Source organism: Anser brachyrhynchus (assembly GCF_964034855.1).
Source record: "Anser brachyrhynchus genome assembly, chromosome: 3".
In the NCBI taxonomy this organism is placed as follows: Eukaryota; Metazoa; Chordata; class Aves; order Anseriformes; family Anatidae; genus Anser; species Anser brachyrhynchus.
Genome location: NC_137696.1, coordinates 50,206,694 through 50,227,820, shown reverse-complemented (window position 1 = coordinate 50,227,820; position 21,127 = coordinate 50,206,694).

Below are 21,127 nucleotides of genomic sequence, written 5' to 3'. Positions count from 1 at the left end.
TTGAAGGGAGGAGCCCCTGATGGTGTTAACAAGCTGGTGCAGATGGAATTATAGGCAATCGGAGGCCAACACTTGACAGCCTATGAGAATAAAACATATGTATATACTTTTAAAGACATACCAAAAAAGGAAACATTTAATAGACGTCTTACCTGATTTGAATTCTGTTATAGAATACATTCCCTAGCTTGTATATACACCAGCAATGCTGAAGTCATGTATGCATCTGATCAGAAATTGTGACCTTTCCTACTCCAGTTGCAAACTAAAAGAAAAGCAATGGAGAAGGTTAGACAGTACAGCCAGCACACTACCATGCTAGAAAGAGCACTTCTCTGCTGCAGTCACATAAAGCCAATAGTTCCCTTTGTGGGATTTGGGCTGAGATTGACCTTTGAAGCCCAAATTCATGACTCCTGTCAGCACTTGCTATAGCACCCGATGAAGCTGTTCCTAGCCCCAGCTGTCTGCCCCTGATCTAGCTGGGGAGCATCCCTCCCTCCAGGGCAATGGCAGGACAGATGCTGTGATTGCTCCTCACCTGCCATGGCTCAGTCTATCTTAGTAAGGATTGACTTAATTAATGTATTAAATTATTGTTTTGAGTGGGGATCTTGGGCAGTTTAGCAGAGGACAGGCTATTTATTCTGCCAGCTCTGCTTCTGTGAGAACTTTAATATCTGTGAGACTGGGACAGGCAGCTAGGCACCAACAGTTCTTATCTTCATATCTGGCAGGGATTCTCCAAGTCGGAGCTCTGAGATCAAGCTGCTATGGACAGCATTGGTATTTATGTGATCATGGCAGTGGGGCAGAGAAGCAGCTACAGCTGGTTACATCCTGAACTACAGCACCTTAACCTGACAGAGACAGCAGATCAAAGCTGTAGGTCCCACTACAGGTAATGCATATTTTGCCCTAAGCTTCAAACTAGATATGGAGAAGACTCAAGAGATACAGCTTTTGAATGATTCAAAAGACTTTCTTAAAATATCTTAAAAAAGGAAAATCATGTCTGCTTAACAACTATTTTTTTCCAAGAATGACATAAAGCTCTCCTGTATCAGATATCACAAGTGCTGGGTTGCATGGGGGCTTTATTTGATACCCAAATCAAAGAAAAAGTTCTTTTTTACAACTAATGTAAGAGGTCTGTAAAATTTCTATCTGGGGCTCAGGAGGAGTTATTGCTACAACATGGGATATCGTAAGATCATAATACTGGTTACTTTTCTGCCACTCCTCCCCTCACACCTTCTTAGGCATTACCAATATGTCTTAAGAATTGTTCTGTGCCCAAGATCTGCGAGGAAATTTATCCCATCAAATTTAATGGGTTCGCAGTTTAATGGACAACAGCAGCACATGATCTGAGGCACAGAACACCTGCTTAAATGATATTTGTGCTCATATGTCTAATTGATCCAGCTGGTAATCGTGATCACCCCAGGAAGACTGGGTTATTCAATGCATGAACAGGTATCTTTGCTCACTTTTATACACCCTGTCTACATGGCACAAACATTTGCAGTTACTGTGTGAACACATTATACAAATGACATGTCTGGCTTGGTGAAGCAAACATGGCATCTCTGTTCTATATTTTAATGTAGTTATATTTTACTGATACTTTTTATGGCTTAACAAAGGCATCTCCAATTATGGTGCAGAGTTGACCAGGAACCTTAAGATATCACCTTCCAAGACACAGGCTGCCAAATAAATGACTAAAGCTGGGTGTGCTGGAGGAGAAATGCTGAAAATTTCATAGGAGACAGAAAGAGTTGGCATTGGCCTCCAGAAACAAAAAGTAAGCACTCTGCATTTTTTTGCAGCTGTGACGTCTGCACGGTGTGACTTCCAGTGCTGCCTCGCTACTGCTCAAAGGGCTCTGCTCATGGGTTCTAACCACTTGGTGTGAAGGTAGCTCACCCAAACTTAAAAATGGCAAATTTGAGTGTTTTTTTTTTCTAATATTACATCTTTGCACAGAGTGGTGTGAAGCTTTTTTTCCTCAAGGAGAGCTGGAACTCAAAAGGTTGGAGCAATAGTGTGCAAGGGCGGCATCGTTCAAGTGTGTTTGATCTGTTTTTTGTCCTTCCTTAGGCAAGATGAGTTATTTCAATAACAAACTTCATTATCATCACAAGTTGGCAGCCAAATGTGCTAGAGGTATACTTATTTGTTAAATAAATACAGGGAGTATGCTTCACTGATTTACCACACCCACACCAAATTCCAAATAATTACAGGCTTGTTGCCAGGCAAGCTAGCATTTCTTTATTCCTTTTTTTTTTTTTTTTTCCGAAACAGAAGTCTTATTCATAAATCAAAAATACATCATAAATAACTGGCTTTGGTGAAGGAGATAAGTTCTCACACAAATGCTAAATAATTGCTCTGAGTGCACTTCCGCAACTGAAGGGTGGGTTGTATTGATTTATTGCCAATAGTCATTCCCTGCTAAACCTGAGAAGTTTCCAGTGAGATATGAAACAAACTGAGAAAGCAGAGCATTATAGTGTGCAGGTGCTCTCTCCAACCACCACCACATGTTGGGAAAGTTTGGCTTCAGTCATTCAAAAAAGCCTTCCATAAGCGCCAAACACTTCAGTGTGTCTCAAGAAACACTCAGAATTGCACTGTGGAAAGCACATTTGGGCATCTACGAATGTATCAGTCCAAAATGGTGGTGTTCTGGCTCCGGGCATCATCATGTTCTGGGTGCTCTCAGTAGGCATTGAGCTGTCTTGCTCTCTTACCCCTCTTGAAGGACAATGTGAAGGCAATGCTTTGACACTGACTGCATCCATTCCTTAGAAAAGTATGAGGGCCTGAGTGCTTTTTAGACCCAATCACTTCCTGGCATAGGGGGAGAATAGTATGGGGAGTCGGATCTCCACAACTTTCTAGCTGGCATCTTTCACCAAGTTTACACAAAGAGAGGGAAGGATTGCTTGCTCAAAGTATCTTTTACAGGTTAAGGTTTTCAGTCATATCTTAAGCTGTTCATATTGGCCAGTCACCAGAAAGAGCCCGAACTACTAACATGCCAAACATCACATGGCCATGCTGTTATCAAAATTTCAACATGACTAGTGGCCAAAAAACTCTTTAAACTTTATTGCCTACATGCAGGCTTCACCTTAGTGGCCATCTTCAGCTTGCTTTCCTCTTTTTTTCTAATAAATCTGCAGGACTGAAGATATTGTGGCCAATGACAGGAGAAGGAACATGTTGTATGTTGCTTGGGAAGACACATGGTGAATGAACATGGCTCATCACATACCCTCCGAACAGTCAGATGGCAATTTGGAACCACAGAAATATCTACCTGGTTCTGCTGTCTTTTTCTACCATTTTTTAATTTTCATTGCTCTTGTCTTGAAGACTTCAGCCTAATAACAGAATTCTCTATCATTGTCACGTGGTCTGTGCAGCTCTGCCCACATATTGATAATGCTGGTGGAAACAACTAAGGCTAACAGGCCCTGACTACAAAACCAGCTAATTAACTGACTGGGGGAGAATATTTGCCTCTCAGCTTTTCTCCCTGTAATAAATTGCCCCTTTGGGAATCAAAAGGGGTGATTTACTATCTCTTAATCCTTTTTCCTCTTAGATACCATTTTTATTTGTTTTCTTATTCACTATTTATTCCCATTTTTGATAAAAAGGCGTGTAAAATGTCACAACATTTTAACATATTAATACTTTTTTTCTGCAGAAATTGTCATGTTTTCCTACAGTTCTGCTGAGGTTAGAAGCACAATGCAATGAGTCTGAGTTGCTTAAACATGAGTTGCTTCTGCTTCCATGTCTGGATTCTCTTGTTTTAGAAGCTCTCTGGGCTTTTCAGTTGGGATTCATTCCTCCTGTAGTTTCATTATTCTTGGTCTACTCTCACTGACATTTCATTATTGTAAGCAAGAAAAGGCTGTAACTACTGTACAATGACTATTGTTTCAAGCAGCCTTTATCTCTAGCTGATTTATATTTCTAAAACTCAGGGCAAGGAGGAACGGTTGCCACAATGTGTGGGGAACAATGGCATCCTCTGTCTTACACAGAGAGGCCGGATCACAGTCAAGAGACTTGGAGGTAAGCCACTCACTAGATTAGAGTTGCAAAGTCTACAGTAGGTTGAATGGGAGAGGTGGAGGGAAAGCTGTGAAGAAATCTTTTTCAAAACCTTTAATGCATGGCATTTTTGTAGCTTTCCCTCTCCAGGAGCTGATATTGCTAATCCCTTTCTAAATGGTGTTTGAACACCGCTGTCCTCAGGGGTCCACCCATCTCCCAGCTCCACCTCCTTATTCCCTGCTCCTTTGTTTATGCATCCTGGTCTAAATCCTTATTGGATTGATAAGGAAAAAAACTGGCTTGGCATTGCACACTGTGGCACCAGAATGGTTGCCGAAGTCGATCAACCCTGGTCAAAGAATATTTTATGCTGACTGATTACTTGCCAAGCTCTGGAAGTTATGGACAGGAAGCTTGGAAGAGAAAAGAAGGTACTACTATTCACTCCCTTGATTGCAGCTGGTCCCAGGAAGATTTTGAGAGGGAGACACTGGAAAAGACTAGAAAATACACTGCTTTTCTGAGCAATGTTGTTAACTATGGTTAACTCCCAGGTTGGTGAGGGCCCTTCTTTTCAGAGGAGTGGTCAGGGAAGGCTGATCACAACTCAAGGTGATATCCATCTGTTGAAGATTAGAGGTTTGTATACTGTTACGTATTATTCTGCTGCTGGAAGTGACCTTTTCCCAAGAGGACAGGAGTTCCTCACTGCACGTGAGCTAACGCAACTTTGCTCAGGTTAGCAGAGCTGACTCCAGCTGAAGAAGAAGCTTAAAAGATGTGGTCTCAAAGTCTCCCCTGACTTTTTCCTGTTGCTTTTCATTTCCTAGTGGCAATTCAGGATGTGAACAATCTGTTGATATAAATCACCCTGAAATTTCAATGAGATGTGTTTTCTCCTTCGCTTTCTTGCAAACTATTCTATTGTGCACCCTAGTTTACTGTAGATTGGTTTGGTAGCATTTTGTGAAGGTACTAACTTGCTTTAAGTGCAGAGAGCTTATTTCTGGATGCTTCCTTAATAGATTTGAGAGATCATTAACGAAATAGGCATTGTCCACCTTCAGCAGAGAATAAACACAAACAACATAAATGGATTACTAATTATTTGCCTTTTTATCAGCATTTTACTGCTCTTTACAAGCTTTGTTTACTAAGTGGAAACGTGCTAAGAATGTTAATATTGAGAAGATACTACAGCATTATGGAAATTAGACAAGACAGATAATAAATATATTTGTTTTGTGATAACCAGTGGGAGCATATTGTGTAGGTGAGAAGAGTGCTCTTCAAGACAGGAAATAGCCATCTGCAGATATTTCCTGAAGCCCTGGCCAGATACAGAACTGCTCTTAGCTGTAACGATGGTTAAAGACATGCACTCGTCATAGTTTCCTCGTGTTTTATAACCCCACTCAACCAAGTGATAAGACAGCAAATAGCACGTGTGCGTTCATCTCACTGGCAAACAACGTGGGTAAGGTCAGTCAATAAAGCTAATTGTACAGAGACAATCAGATTAAAAGTGCCAGTAGCCAGTTGTCAGGACTACTCCTGCTTCAGTCGACAGACACGATCACTAGATACGTCACACTTGGACGTTTCCAAATTTTTTGCCAATTTTTAAGGCAGAGATCAGACAGGGAAGGGAAGGCAGCACATCTGCCTGCTCTCAGGTCTCGCACAGGCTCCTCTGGAACTTCCTCTGTGAGGCAGGGTGCTGCATCTGCAGCCAGGACGGTCTCGTTGCACAGCAGTCCCCACCTGCCTGCACTTCATTTGCAGTAAACTGCTGAAATGGTTTCCTTCAGGTTTGGCTTTGACCCCATAATCTGTCTAAGGAATCGAAGTGGAGGGAGGCCGTGGACAAAAAGAGCAGCACTGGTCTGGAGATGCTCTCAACAGCATCAGAAAAGTCTCCTGCTCTGGGAGGGGGCACAGCTGTATAGTTTCAGCAGGCTGGTCTGGGGGCTGGCTGCTGTCTCCTCTCCCTCATGGGTACCTCCTGTCCTCTTTTCCTCCTGAGGCCGGCTGAAGCACACGGAGGAGATGCAGCTGTGTGTGTATGTGTGCAGCCAGGGCCGTGCTCCTGGCTGTCAGCGCTCCCCAGGCTGGGGACACAGCAGCGAAACGCCGAGGGCTGGCGCTCAGCCAGGAGGCCAGGGCTGTGTCAGGGAGCGGGGCTGCCAGCGGTTTTGCCTGGGAGGCTGGAGGAAATTTTAAATAAATACTCTCTTCAAGAGGGCGAATGCTGAGCCTCAGATTTAAAGGAAATATTAGTCCCAGGGGGGTGTGCGTATCACGCGGGGCTCTCAGAATGAGATGCAGGCTTCTGAAGATGTCTCTTAGCTGTGTTATTTATGTTTACTTTTCAGTACTGTGGTAGCTCCCAGGAGCCATGAACCAAGTGCCTCTTAACCTAGGGACTCTATAAACACAGGCTAGAAGGGTAATCCTGCTCCGGAAATCTTTCTCTCTTTGACAAGCTGACATTTGAGCTGATACTGTTTTACTTAAATCAGGCAAGTAAAATATACAGTGAGCACCTGTTTTTTCTGGCTGGGTGCTTGCCTGTCTCTGTCTGTACTTCACTTGTCCACATTTCTGCCACCTTTATGCACTGCAGCATTCCTTGTGTAGCTTCAGCATTTCCATTGTGTGTGCTCTGGTTCAGTCATGCCTGATGCTCATTTGGGATGGTGTAAGTTTTAAAAAAAAATGTTTATTTTTTCTTTTTCTTCCCTGCTTTACACGACTTTATTTCATCATGCTAGGAACTTTCTAATAGGGGTGATGATGATCTGTAAAGTAAGGTATAAAAGTACTCTGAACCCTACTATGCACGCTCCTTTCCCTAATTTGAAAAGGAACAAAAATGAATGGTTATAGAGCATCTTATTCTGTCTGTACACTTCTTGCTTTGTATGGTGGCATCTGGCAGGTTTTGGTCTGTTTTCCACATTGCTCAGCACTTGTTTTCCCTGCTATGCACAGTAAAAGATAGGAAGACTATTAAGAGTCAACTTCTGCTCTGGTCAAAATTACAGCCAAGTGTAATTCAGTGTTCCTTGGGGATACAAACAGCCATGCAGTTATGATGAAATTAGGTTCTTTGTCTATATAAATTATATCCAAACTATTTTTTTTCCCGTAGCTAGGATCACCATTGTCACTAGTAGAGGCAGCTGGTGGTGCAAAGCTATTTCCTTCCTCCTGAAGTTTGTTTTGTGCAGTATTGCTATAGTCTAGTTTAAAGTTTGTCTTGCTGAAGTTAACCTGGAATTAGTACTTTGTTTGCTGGGCTCTAAATTAGTGGTTTGGCAGCTGCTCCACGAGCACCTGAGCAGTGCTTGCAGCCAGGCTGATGCTTTTCAAAGCAGAGTAGAGGTGAGTGTTTTAACAGGCATCATTTCAGCAGCCCCCAGTGACCTGGGCCCTCCTGGAGGTGCAGAAGACCTCCTGTAGGTCTGTGAGGACCACTGAGGTGCTGGTGTGGCATGGTGGAGCTCAGGTGTCCAGAATCTTGGGGAGTTGCTCCATGAACCCATCTACACTGTTCAAGCCTGGAGGACACCCACTAGGAGAATTATGAAATGCTGGTCATTAAAGAAGCGGTCACAATTTATTACATGTGCAGGAAAAAACATGTACCCAAGGGCAAAAATTGTAGGGAAATTTTTACAGACCACAGCATACTTTTGCTTGGAGAGGGTCTCAGAGGTCATATGGTCCAACCCATGCCCAAAGCAGGGTCAGCTGTGATGCTAGGTTAGGTTCTTATATGATCAAGTAGTTCTGGTGTCCAAGTGGTACTGACAAAGAGGCTGGTGTAGGTGTGCACAGAATGCTTCTGTTCTTGCTTTTCCCAGCTTTTGAGTGCTTTTCCCAGCTTGACTTGTTGAGTGCTTGACTTGTTAACAACATTATTCCAGTGCACTAGGGGATTATTTCCTGGTGCTAGCCTTGCAGAGACAGTAGGGTAGTTTGATGTGTAAGAGTTGCAACTTGTCCTAGCAATTATAAACCCCACCTGCAATTATTTTTAGGCATAAGAGGGCAAGCTAGCTTTGAAAAGCATGTCTTAAGAGCTGTATGAATCTAGCAAACTTGCAACATTGCCACGAAGAAATGTGCTGAGACATGCGAGGCTTGGGCAGATTTAGTCTGCTGACAGGCTGATTCTTGAGTGGCACCATCTTAATGAACCAATTAAATAACGGGCACTACTTTCCTAAGGCTATGACCCAAGGGAATATTGCATTGTTCAGCTGAATGCTGGAATTAGTGAGTCAAAGTCTTCCCTCAGTTTCACTAGTTAAACAGTGACATCAGCCTTGTTACCCCAGATTTCCATTCCGCAAACACGGGGCCTTATACTGCAGACCTAGAGAAGAAGGTGTTCACTTTTCATCCAGTTTTGAAATTAAATCTCTCTCGTTTTCTCTGGAATGCTGGGTGACATGTTCAGAGATGTACAGCAGGTAGCTCACATTCAGCTGGAGGCTCTGTGAGCTCCAGAGATGTTCTGAATTACAAAAGGAAACTTTGCAGCTTCTTGCAGCCCCTAATAAACCAGTGTCCTCTTATTGATATGAACAGTGTGGTCCTAGTTAATCTCCAGGAAGGGGATTCTCCAATGAGCACCCACAGAAAAGCTGTGATCAGGAGGTAGAAGCTCCGTGTTGCAGTGTCTGCGAAAACTCGTGTGCTGTGCTGAGGCCACAAACCACCTATGACTGATGCAGGGTTCAGATGGTTCAACCCTAAATCACGTGAAGGAAAGCTGCTTCCCCATGAGGACTCACAGAGCAATGACAACACTGAGTTAGGAGTGCAGACAAGGAAGGGCTCCATGGCAGACGTGAAGGAGGGATATTTTCCTGCCAGTGTTGCCTTGTGATGTGCTAGGGTTTGGTGGGCTGGGTGGCCAACACGCTGCTTTCCCCTGACAAGCTTGCCTGCTGCAGCTCCTGGGGAATGACATCCTACAGGACACAGGATCCAAGGGACCACCACCCTGAACAGGAAGCAAGCGGGTGCAAAGAAGCTGAAGAATGGAGCCTGCAGACCCATGAGGTAGCAGCCCAGTGAGGCGAAAGCAGGCAGGAGCCCCAGGGAAGCACAGATCATGGGAGATAGCAAGGGGCTGGAGATGATGTTGACAATAAGATCAGTAGTGCTGTGGTGGCTGCTAGCCAGAAAGTTGGAGAAGGGGCAGGACATAAAGAACTTTCTGTTGTCTGCTGGTGGAGAAGAGCCATAAACGAGGATGGGTAACCAAAAGGGACAGCCCGAGCCTGCCCCTCAGAGGGAAGGCAGAAAGAAGATGAAATACTGAGACAAGAAGTGGGTTCAGTGGGCCGTGAGGCACGTCTTCCTGCAGTGGGAGTTCACTGAAAGACGTCCTTGGTATGAGTGACCCATCAGAAAAATCCTGCCACAGCGAGAGTCAGAAAAAGGTGATGTTCCTGTGTCGTGTGGAGCAGGGTTTGGTTTTTTTTTGTTTGTTTTTTTGGTGGCTGCAGCCCTGTGCGCTGGGCGAGCTGGCGGGGCCGGCTGCTGCTGCAGAGCCGCAGTGCCACCTCCTGGCACCGCCTCCGTGTTGTCCTCGGCTCCCTCGCATCCTTCACATCGCGGGGAGGGGGCCGACACCAGCCCAGCGCACTCTGGTAAATGTCTGATCACTGGGCTGCCGGAAAGTTACGCTAAATGGCCCTAACGATGCTGCCAGATTTTTTATTTTTTATTTTTTTTTCCTTGAAATGCTGCTGTTGTTTTGCTTTCACTAGCGTATCTCCTTGGAGAAAATGTGTTTGGGCTTATATGACAGCACTCACAGAAATACTGTGTGAATTTGGCTTGTAGATAAAGAGAAGATGAAGATGAGATTCGTGATGAATTTCTCCAAGCCCTACCCTTTTTGTTGCTGAATTTCACTCATCCGTGGCAGTTTCCTGTTAATCTTGGGACTGGATGTAGTTATTTCTCCACCTTTCCACTCCAGTGGAGATCCTAGTAAGACAAAAGGAGGATCCTCTCCCATAAGTTGGGTATTTCATAATCCTACTGACCCACGGTGCCTAATAGATTATGTATGTGTGCTGGAGCTGGAAAAATTCTTAAAACCGCCATGCTCTGAGTAATTTTCCTGCCTCTTTTGTTACTTCTGAAATAAAGTCAGCCCACCTGGGAAAGAGCTCCAGGGCAGTGCCCAATTTGCTGTTCACACACATTAATTCCAGCCTCGCTTGTCCCTGGGAAGGACCTTGTGTGTTTACAGGTCCGGTCCCCTGCAACTGCGGGCAGCCGTGACCATGTAATTGCTTTCTTTTGCCCAAGTGCTCAGAGAGGTCTGGAAAATCAGTGGTTAGAGCAAATGCCCCTGGGAAAGCCGTATTTCAAAGCTAAGTAAACTGACAAGCTAGGAAATTTATTTGTCCAGAACTGTGAGATTTATTTGCCTCTAGTGAACCCCACTGACTGACTTTTTTCAAATCATTTCCACACTGCTGGGTAGTTGTTGAACATCACAGCCTCCCCTCCCTTCTAGAAGGTTTTAGAAAAACATGATTCGAAGTCTCATCCTTCTTCAGCTCTTGCTTTGCATAGTTTAATCAATCTCTACATCAATATGACGCAGTCTACATCGGATGACATGGAGAGCTTCATTATTTAGGGTCATAGATTTCTTTGCTGTAAATTGCTGTAAATTGTTGTAGCCTACATTTAAAATGTATCCTAGGTAGAAGTGTATTGAATACTAGTCCTGGGCACTAGTTCCTCTCATCACAGGATCTTTCTAGGAAGGAGAAGCTCGGCAAGATTATTTTGGAAATAGGGTCTTAATTGCTGCCAGTATTCCTGTCTATGGCAATACCTCCTGCAGGATGCTTGGAGGTCTGTCCTCAGCTAAGCTGTGAATTCAAAACCCATGTCTTTCATGTTTCTGGATAAATTTTCTAAAAGGAAGGTGAATAATTAATAGCAAATAAACTTTGGTGATAACTCTGTTTAGAATAGCACAGATCTGAATTAGGTTTACAGATGTTTGAATTTCAGCAAGACTCTTGAGGGAACCTGAGCCAGCCTCTACATTTTTTTGACTGCAAGTTTTAAGAGCCAATATCTTTTAAAAGTCACTTTGGTACATACTATAATGGCCTTGCCATAGTGCACTTTTACTGAAACCAAATAAAAATAAAAATACAAGTGCTATGTGAAGGTCAAATTCTGAATACTTTGTTGACAATGGCTATACCCTGTATCCCTCAGATGCCCATACAAAATCACTTTTTATGTCATTGCTGGTGTTTCTGTCAACTCTAATCATAATCCCTAAAGTATTTGAACACAATATCTGTACCCATCTGTATAAAATATATATATATATATATATATTGTGTGTGTGTACACATGCACATACCAGTCAGCAGGAATAGTTGTGTGCTTTTGGTATCGGCTTTTCTGACGACTCAATTATCCCAGAGTCAGCATTTTGAATCCATAAAGGCCATCTCTGGTGGAATTTCTACTCACCACATTTTCCAACCCTGAGAGGCTTGCTCTGTGTATCAGAGTTTGACTAGTAAAAATATTTTCATTCCTAAAATAAATTGCTAAAATAAACCCCAAATACTTAAATGGGTATAAGTCTAAGCCTTGACACGGTTCTGCCAAGATATAGGTGATACATATCAGGCATTTTAGTGTAGGCTGTTGTAGGCTGCATTCTGAAATGTGAAGGGAGTGCTTGAATGTCTGTTGCCATTTCCTTCCTATGGTAGTTGTGGCCAGTGGATTGGAGAATCTGGTCTTCTTTGCACTGGGATTTTCCAAAAATTAGGATGTTGGCATGAAGTTATTGGTGAAGTTCCTGTTTAATTACTGGTCTTCATTCACTGGATCATGTTATTTTCTGAGAACCTCACTGTGGTTTCTTTGGGGTATTAGAGATGGTTATTGATAAGGAGGATTTAAAAAATGAACTGATGAGAATAACCCATGTAAAATACTGTTGAATACTCTTAGTATAGTTTCTGCCACTTGTGGCATAATTGTGTACAGGTTTACAGGTCAAACAAGACAAGTGGTGATGAAAAGTATACATTTTATCAGTGTTCATTTAAAATGTCTTGCTACTCAATTGAGATTTCTGTGTTTGTGAGTCATGTAGACCTCTGGAGCAATTATTTCTAAAGCTGTGACACCTCACAGTGGTATTGCTAATCCTAGGGTGATCCAGAACAACGGATTGAAGAAAGAAAAAAACACTTAGAGAAAAAGCGAAGAAATAGATCCAGGGGATCTATATTCCAAAAGGATGAAAGGATAAGGTAGGCAGGTTTTGGTAGAAGTGGGGAGAAATGTGAGAATCAGTATAACAATAAAGATAAAAAATAAAATTGTGCTAGAATCCTCTTAGAAAATATTTGATTTTGAATTAATCTTGTGTGACACGTTGATCCATGTATTCAATTACTACTGTAATACAGTCATATACTAAAACAAAACAAAACATAAAAAACCTCTGGATTTTAAATGCTGTGCTTCTGGTAATGAACTGCTCTAACTATATGACTCATTTAGGCAAACATATTAAAGTTCTTTTAATGCCAATTTTATAATGTCAATTAACTGGCTACACTGGAGACTTTGAAACCGTGACTGCTTGGCTGAGCTGACCCCTCAAAACCTATAAAGCTCAGAGTGGTGATCCGCATTAATCAGAGTTGTGGCTTGAAGTTGCCATCAGTCACCCAAACCATCCGGGCTTCTCCAGGTCCTTTGCCTTACACACACACATCATATGGCATGCATATTTGTACCCAGAGGGGCAGATTTATCAAGGCTCCTGGAAGAGGGTGTTTCTGTCATCCTGTGCCCACTAGCTTCCTTTCTTTGCTCAGAATGAAAGTCGGTCTGTCCTACCAAGATTTAGCTTCATCTGAGTCAGTTCCTAGGGAAATGTGGCCTCCCAGGTGAAGCATGGGCAGGCATCTGGGCTGAGACCACAGACAGAGCAAGGCTGACACAGTGTGTGATTATCCCTACTCAAAGAACATGCTGGGTTGAAGACACATTTTCTGTCTAGTTAAGTCTTTTCCTGATTTATCTTGCAGGAGAGTAGTAGAAGATGCTAGAAAGATGCAAAGGGAGGAGGAACTTGCCTCCTACCTACCCAGCCTACATGACTAATCTTTAATTTAGGAATGCCTTCAGGTACAGAGGGAGCTGAGAAGTTACCAATTCTTTACCTGAATGCTCAGTGCTGGGGACAGGCAGCCATGCAAATCCCATGGAAGTCGACAGAATCTGCACATGCTGAATGGAGGCTACAACTGTTCTGTAGTGTACTGAGTCACTGCTCTTATGTCATATGCATACTGCATCACAGATGAAATGAAGACAGTAAGCAACCCTGCCATATGCCCACGATAGGTAGGAAACTCTGACAGAATGGAAAACAGATGTTCCAGTTGGCCCATTTGCAGGCATTTCTGATCTGCCTTTTGGGACTCTTAGGGACTGAACTGGTTCAACAGGCAAGATTTCTTCTGAGTTCAGAGAATCTAATAAAAGTCATACCTGTCAAGGCATCTTATTTTCAAATGGCTGCTCCGAATCAATATACTAGGGATAACAGCCTCAAACAAGACTAGCTGGAGCAAGAGTTATTTTGATAGTCATGAATTCAGTGCTCAGGCTCATGAACTTCTCCTTCAGCAACACTCTGACTCAAAGCTGACATATTCTTGGTGATGGAACTGTAAATGGCAGCTATAGGGAGAGATGGAGGAAGTCATGAGGGGAAGGACAGAGTAGGCAAAATGCCGCAGTTTGAAGCAGGGAGTGCACAATGCCAGCAGGATTAAATTTCCTTAGATCTTTTGTAGATCAAGATCACTTTCCTTCATCCTACAGGACCCTTTCGGGATCACAGGCAGGCCAAGAAATTTTTGTTGTGGCCAAGCAATCCCCAACTATCTGTCCCTACCAGAATGGGCCACTGCAATGATTTTTTCAGCTGTTCTCTCCCTTTCATGTGTGTTGCAGACTGGGGAGAGCTACTAAGAACACAGCTGAGTACAAGTACGAAGAAGTTATAAGAAGAGAAGAATGGTTATTTTCTAAGCATGGTAAGTGGAGGGCAAAACTGACTTTAAAGTGTCACATCTTGACCAGGTCTTCCTTGTCAGTTATCAACCTGGTTACTCAGGAAACTAAGCTATTTCTAACCAAGAATAACTTCACTACAACGAGAACTACAGATAAAATATGCATAACAAGTCACCAAGACCTTAGTGGCTGAGACAACAGGTAACAGGCTGGATAATTTTTGTCCCCAAGGATGTTGGTTCCAATCCAGATTATGGCATAGCTGTCTCCTAAGTGTAGACCAGCATGTATTCCTGATGACATTATTTCATTTACCTCTGTTAAATGATGATGGTTTCACTCTGCTCTCCGGATGACATCCCTGACATGGAATAGAGGCTTTTTCTTTGGCAAAGCCAGCAGAGAAAATGGTAGCTGAGATGATCAGCGGTAATCAGCCTTCATACAGCTCCCGCAAATTAGCATAGCAGCTGAGACTGAAGTTACCACTACCATTTCCAAGTGCTTTGGAAAGGTACGTACTTATTTATTTTAAACCTTCTGCAAGTCCTAAAGGAGAATAAAGGGGAAAAATCTAGTGAGACAGCTGGTGCTTATAGCAAAGCCATTGTGCTGTCATTCTGTGCTTTAATGGGGATTTGGGTAGAGTTGGTTCTTCAGATTGATGAGTGGCAAAGGAAGAATGTGCTTGCAACTGATGGCCCTCTCTCCTGAAGTAGCTCCTATGTGTTAACCCTTAGAGCATTTGCCAACAACCTTGTTTTCACTGTAACATTTTCTCAAAGAGGGAGGAAAAATATAATATGAATAGCATAAAAGCTGTTCAAAGTATACGAGAGCATTTCATGTAGCGGGAGATCAAACTAAGCTTTTCTTTTCCGTAAAAGTCTTCTGGAAAACATCCAGCAGCCTTTTATTCCAACAGTTTTGCTCATTTGTATTCTAACAGTTCTCTATCTCATGTTTTTGGTTAAACTAATGATATTGCTGGATATATATTTAATTGACCCTTCAGGGCATTAAACTAACTGTCTGAACATTTAGGAAAAGCAGCCAAGTCTGACATTTGGTATTGTAAAATAAGGGAGTTTGCTTGGACAGAGAAGCTTTGTGCACTAGAGCTTGACCAAAGCCCAGGCAGAAATCTGATAGCTGGAGAAATACCCTGTAGTTAACGGGCATGTAAACCAAGGAACCATTGCAAGATTAAGTATCAGGTACTATTACACTCTGCTGCACCAGGAAGTGTTTTTGGTTCAAAGACCTATTTATGCCAGAGTCCTTCACCAGGCCTGAGCCAAGCCTATAAATGCAGACACTCGCTACATATAAGGAGGCCTTTATTTTCTTGTAGTGAAATGGAGGGTTCAGCTGTGACCTTTGCTGGCCCCGGCTCCCACCTCTTCCCAGGACTCTCCTCAAGCAACTGAGTGAGTGTTTGAAGTCGGGGAGACCAGCAACAAGGGGAATTTGTATTTGATTCCACGGAGGCTTAATGAGACCTTTATTATTGCTTGTCACTGCCTCTACTGATTCTGGAGCTTAGAGAGTTTTTTAAACAGATCAAGGCAAGTTTTAAACTCTTGCCCCAAGGCAAATTGGCCACTTTGTCTGATCACAGCCTCTGCACTGATATAAAGGTCCATCTGTGAGATTGCACAGACAGCTCTTGTAAAAGCCCTGCTGACCTTGGTATGTGCTTCAGATGTTATGTACTTAGTATTAGTCAATAGCTTCTCAGCTGCTAAGTTTTCTTAGGGCTCTGTGTGTGTGTCTCCCTTAATCACTGTAAGGGCAATATGCATTCTTTGAACAGCTAAGTAGCTTTTAGCAAGATATTGGAAAGGTGAGGCGGTAATAATAGCTGTAGAGTGGCCTTCCTTGTTAGCCAAAGTGCTATTGAAAGCATCTTGGCATTTTACATCATTCAACTGCTGTGTTTGGAAGAGGAGGGCTTAGAAACCTTGAGGTGCTAAGTCTGCAGTAAAACTGTACAAATAAGTGATTTGAAGTTTATTGGCTGTGTTAAAAAAATCAAGACCAGAGAAAAAAACAACTTACATTTAGATGACTTGAAAAAACATTGAAGGGAAACAAACTTTTTTGTAGAATATTCAAGATTATTTTTATCTGTACCAATCAAGAAAGCAGATTAGATAAATTGTGTAATGAAGTTATTTTGAAATAAAAAACAAAATAAGGTTTTGAAAAGCTAGTTCACAATTAGGGGAGCTAAGACTACTGGGCTTTTGCAGTTGTGTAATAACAAAAATAATAACACATGCTTGTATATCACTTCTCATTTTCCAGTGGGTGGATCAGTATTTGCTGGCATTTTGTTAAATAACACTAAAAATATTCTGTTCATGGTACATTGCTTTGGGAGAAATGATTTTGATTTTCCATTTTAAGTTCTCTTTCACTGAGATGTATTTAAAACTCCATAGTACACTGAAGTTGCATGTTTTTGCAGAGCTTTGCACTTCACATACGTTTGTATCCTGCACCAACCGCTCTATTTTATGATTTGTGGAGCTTAAAAAGAGTTTCAAACCATGCTTTCCAAAAATAACAGCTAGGAGCCTATATTTTGATTATAGTTAAGTTTCCAGAAGCTTTGATTTTTTTCCAACACATCAGTTCAGAAAAGGAAAAATAAAATTGTAAAATAATCTTCACACATCAGCAACTGAAGTAAAAGAATAAACATTTAAGTCATGCACAATACCAAAACCCATTCATGGAGGCACGGTAGATCAGCAAATTAGTAGAGAATAGCTCTAATACTCATCTGCTATGTATTTTGTTATCTTTTCTTGATGCTTCAATTCCCTTTTTGCTAATGACTGCCCACATTTTTAAAATGCTTTGAGCTCTAGTTCAAAGCATGTGAACTAGGACAGTAATATCTTGTTATCATTACAAATAGTGTTACTACAAGTGGCACATACTTTTGCTATTTCAGAACCTAAACACCCTGTATCACCTGCCTCCAAGGAGAACAGACAGTCTAACTGAGGACAGGTAAGTGCCAACTGGAGTTTTGGCCTGTTGGCATGGAGCTGTCCTTCAGCGTAAAGTATATGCATTAACATACGTAAAAACACCTGGGCAGCTGCTTTCTCCTCTTAGCCTGAAGTTTTTAAAAACTCCTGTAGCATTTTTAGGTTGTAAATGAAAGCAAATGACAGTCCAAGCTGCTGCTTTTTGAAACTCAGTCTCTAGCTTGTCGTGGATTTTTTTTTCTCATGAGAGGGCTCCCGTTACAATAGGACATCTGTCCGGAGAAAGATTTCTGGTGCCCTTAACAGCCGTAAACATTTTGAGGTTTGGACCTTTACAGCTGGGGTAAATTAAAACTGGTTTGTGGAGAAAAAACTATTCCCATGTTGTCCTGTGATCTTGGTGACCCTTCCTGGGATCTTATGTCCTCAGGAAGGGACACCACCCTTGGCTGTCACTTGGTGGAATCAGCTGGCTGATTTCTACCAAGGAGCTTGATTTTGAAAGCAAAGCAGCACATGAAAAGTGAATAAATTAATAACAAAACATCCTCTCTCTCTCTCTTCAGCAAACTCTTTCTTCTGTCTGTGGTCTAAGCAGCGTTGTGTACCTGTATCACAGGGTACAATAGCACAGCAGCTGTTGTTAGGAGGAAGCAATTTCCTCCCTGGTAGTAAGGACAAGATTCCCCTCAGGCCTCCTGGAGTAATTGTGAAGAGTGAATGGTACCTTTTTTTTTCCAAAAAAGTCTAATGAAACCTGGGTGAGGGGTAGCCAAAATGTGGAGCTACAGTAGGCTAGGCCTTCAAAAGTGCATAAGTTCAGAAGATGGATTTGTATAAGCATTGAAATAGATTTGGTTCCTAACTTCCATTGCGCACTTTAGGTTTTGACAGTCTTCACAGGCATTTCTTGCTGTTTTCAGCCTCTAAATAACTTTAAAAACCTTCCTCCTGAGGTCTAGTAGAGGCTGAAGGTACATGGAGGACTAGCAGTGTACTGCATCCTGCACCTTTTGCTCCAGCACAGCCCGTGGGGTGTCAGTGGGGAGAAGAGACTAACCAAGACTCTTGCTCTCATAGTTGACTTGACAGGTAATGGAGCTGGGTTTTTCCCATGGAAAGGTTCTGAGATCTTTTCTGCAGCTCAGGAGTGGTTTTGGTGTACTTTCTCTTTAGGTTTGCCAGTCATAGCTGGTAACGTGAGAGTGACAGATCCATTTCCCCTTTACAGTGCAGCTCCTGGTGATGTGATATCTAAAGTCCTGGCTGAAATAGGATTTGTTTAAAAATCAGAGAGCCTCAGCAGTAGGTTTATGAGTATTTGCAACAGTAACTAATGAGCATATGGGTGGCTAGGGTGAACTCTGATACCTCAGCTAAAAATCTGATTGAGACCTGAAATAGCCATTAAGTTATTCTTTTATTTCTCTTCATGGTGAGACAACAAATGGATCTGGAGTTCTTCCAGCATATTTGTGATTCAGAATCATTCCATAAATTCTGAGTAATTGACTTTGCAAACCTTTGCACATTCACAATAGCACAGTTGCACATCGCAATTCATGCTGTGATAGTTAATAGATATAAAACTCTGATCCTACAGAGTATGAAATCCTGCCATTAGTGAAACCAAACAGGAGTTTGACATTAATTTAATCGAGACTAGGACTGAATGCTGATGCAGTCCTGCTGCAGCCTTCTTTATGCTGTTGAATTCGTGGCAGAGATGAAGCTCAAATATATGTGTTCGCTGCGTGATAAACGCAGCCAGAGCTGTTTGAAAGAGAAGTCAAACATCTGCACCATATTGGTTGATTGGTGAATTTTAAGAACTCACACATAAAGCAGTAAATTAGATTAATCCTCCTTCTGTGCTAGCAGATCTCTACAGATATTTTCACTGAACTGCATGTTGCTGAAAGGTTTAGCAGATGGCGAGTGCTTTTGTTCTTCGTGAATATTTTTGAATAGCTGATTGACAGCTGTCAGGCACTTTGCTTTAGATAGTAATAAGTCAGTTTTACCTGCCACTGTATTTATGGCAGCATTGATAGCTTAATTTCCAAATGTGACACAGGTTTTTATGGTCTAGACCCTCCTCAGAAGCACAGTATGGGAAACTCAGGCTGACATAATTTCCCGTGAGATTTCACAGGGCTGGGCACCGAGCATTTGTAGCTGCCGGGAATGGCCAAAAAAAAAAAAAAAAAAAAAGCCTGTAATAAAAAAGCAATAATGTTGGCAGTTCTTGTATTCACTCAGCAGCAGAGGGTGGCTATTCTGCTTTACACCAGAAGATGGCAGGGACGTGCTGCTCATGTAGCCTCTACCTGCCTTCACGGCTGATCCCCTGACTCTCTAGGAGGGGATTTTAAAGCTCTCCCTGGAGCTACAGTATCTTGTTCAACAGATAGCAAACCCGTGACTGGCATTCATGGAAAATGCACTGTATGTGCTCAGCAGTTTATTTAGAGGACTATCACTCTTGGATTGACCTGAGTCAAATACGCCAGATTCAGACAACCTCAATATTTATGGAAGTGTTGGTGAAGGTCAGAAATTTCAGTTTAGGCTTTCTTTTAGAAAGCTTTGAAATAGGTAATACCAACCCAGCTCTTCTAGGTGACCTGTTCTGCCCTATCCTCCCTCCCTGTAGGTTTTCTTTTTAGTATACTCTGAAAATGACTGCCTTTTTTTTTCCTGTTTTGCTCATCTTCAGCACAATTATTTCAGTCTTTCAAGCTCTGGAAGACAGACGATGGTTTCATGCACAGCACAGAGAAAGAATTCATAGCCCATTCTACCTACTAAGCCCACAATGTCATTCAGCTGTCACAAAATCAATGAAATGAAGAAAATGTCACTACCTATTGCCATTAATGGGAAAAGACTACCTTGTTTGGCTAAAGGAAGAAAAACAAAACAAAAAACAAGGCAATTTGTGCTGACCTCTCAGTAAAGATAATAGCTTTCCACTGCCAAATTTTATAGCCCTACTCCATAAACGATTTATGCGATGCAGTGACTTTCCAACTGCAGACTGTGTGAGATCTGTGGTAGAGCATTTTTGGACCTGTTTTGGGTAGTGGCTGAGGCCATCCAAACCACTTGGAAATGTGAAATTTTGCTATTCTGTTATGTATGCATAAGGGGGATTGCCATAAAAATGGAATTGCATTTTGACTTTGAAGTAAACTATTACTCATACTAATAGCAGTGGCAGTAATTAATGGATCAGACAGGAAGCATGTGCCAGATTCATGACAGTCACTGGAAATAGGGTACTTTTTAGTCAGGCACAACTCATTGCTTTAAGTCTGGCAGACCACTGTCTCTGCCACCTCACCCACATTGCCCAAGCCAGCACACGTGCCTGCAGAGCCCATCCACCTTTCAGCTCTAGGTCTTTCTGCCTGCCCACACTTCGGTCCATGTTGCGTTTCAGCATGAGAAACCTCAAGCTGACCCACCCCACGGCTGCCCCAGCTCCTGCTGCTGTACGTACCCTCACTGTGCTGTGAGCACTGTGCTTGCCCTGGGCCAGGCCGCCCATGGGGCATGGCTGGTGGCCTGTGCTGGCTGCCAGTGTGCCTGGGCATTGTGTGGAGAGGGCCTACTGGTCAGAGCCAAAGCCATGCCAGAAATTAGGCTCGCTCTTTGATGTTGCAGGAGGCCAGAGCCTGCTCATGGACCCATGCTCCCACATGCGGGAGCGCCAGCTGGGCTTGGGCGCTCACCAAACCCACCACAAGAGCAGGGCTGCAGGGCATGGAGCAGACGCTGAGCACAGGCAAAGGCAGTCTGAGGGACCTTGGTTCTCCTCCAAGTCAGGTCCTCAGCTGGCAGGTGTGCCTTTCATGCAGGCAGCGTTGGGTGTAAGGACAGGGCCGCATGAAGTGAGGAGCATCCTCAGACTTCACTGC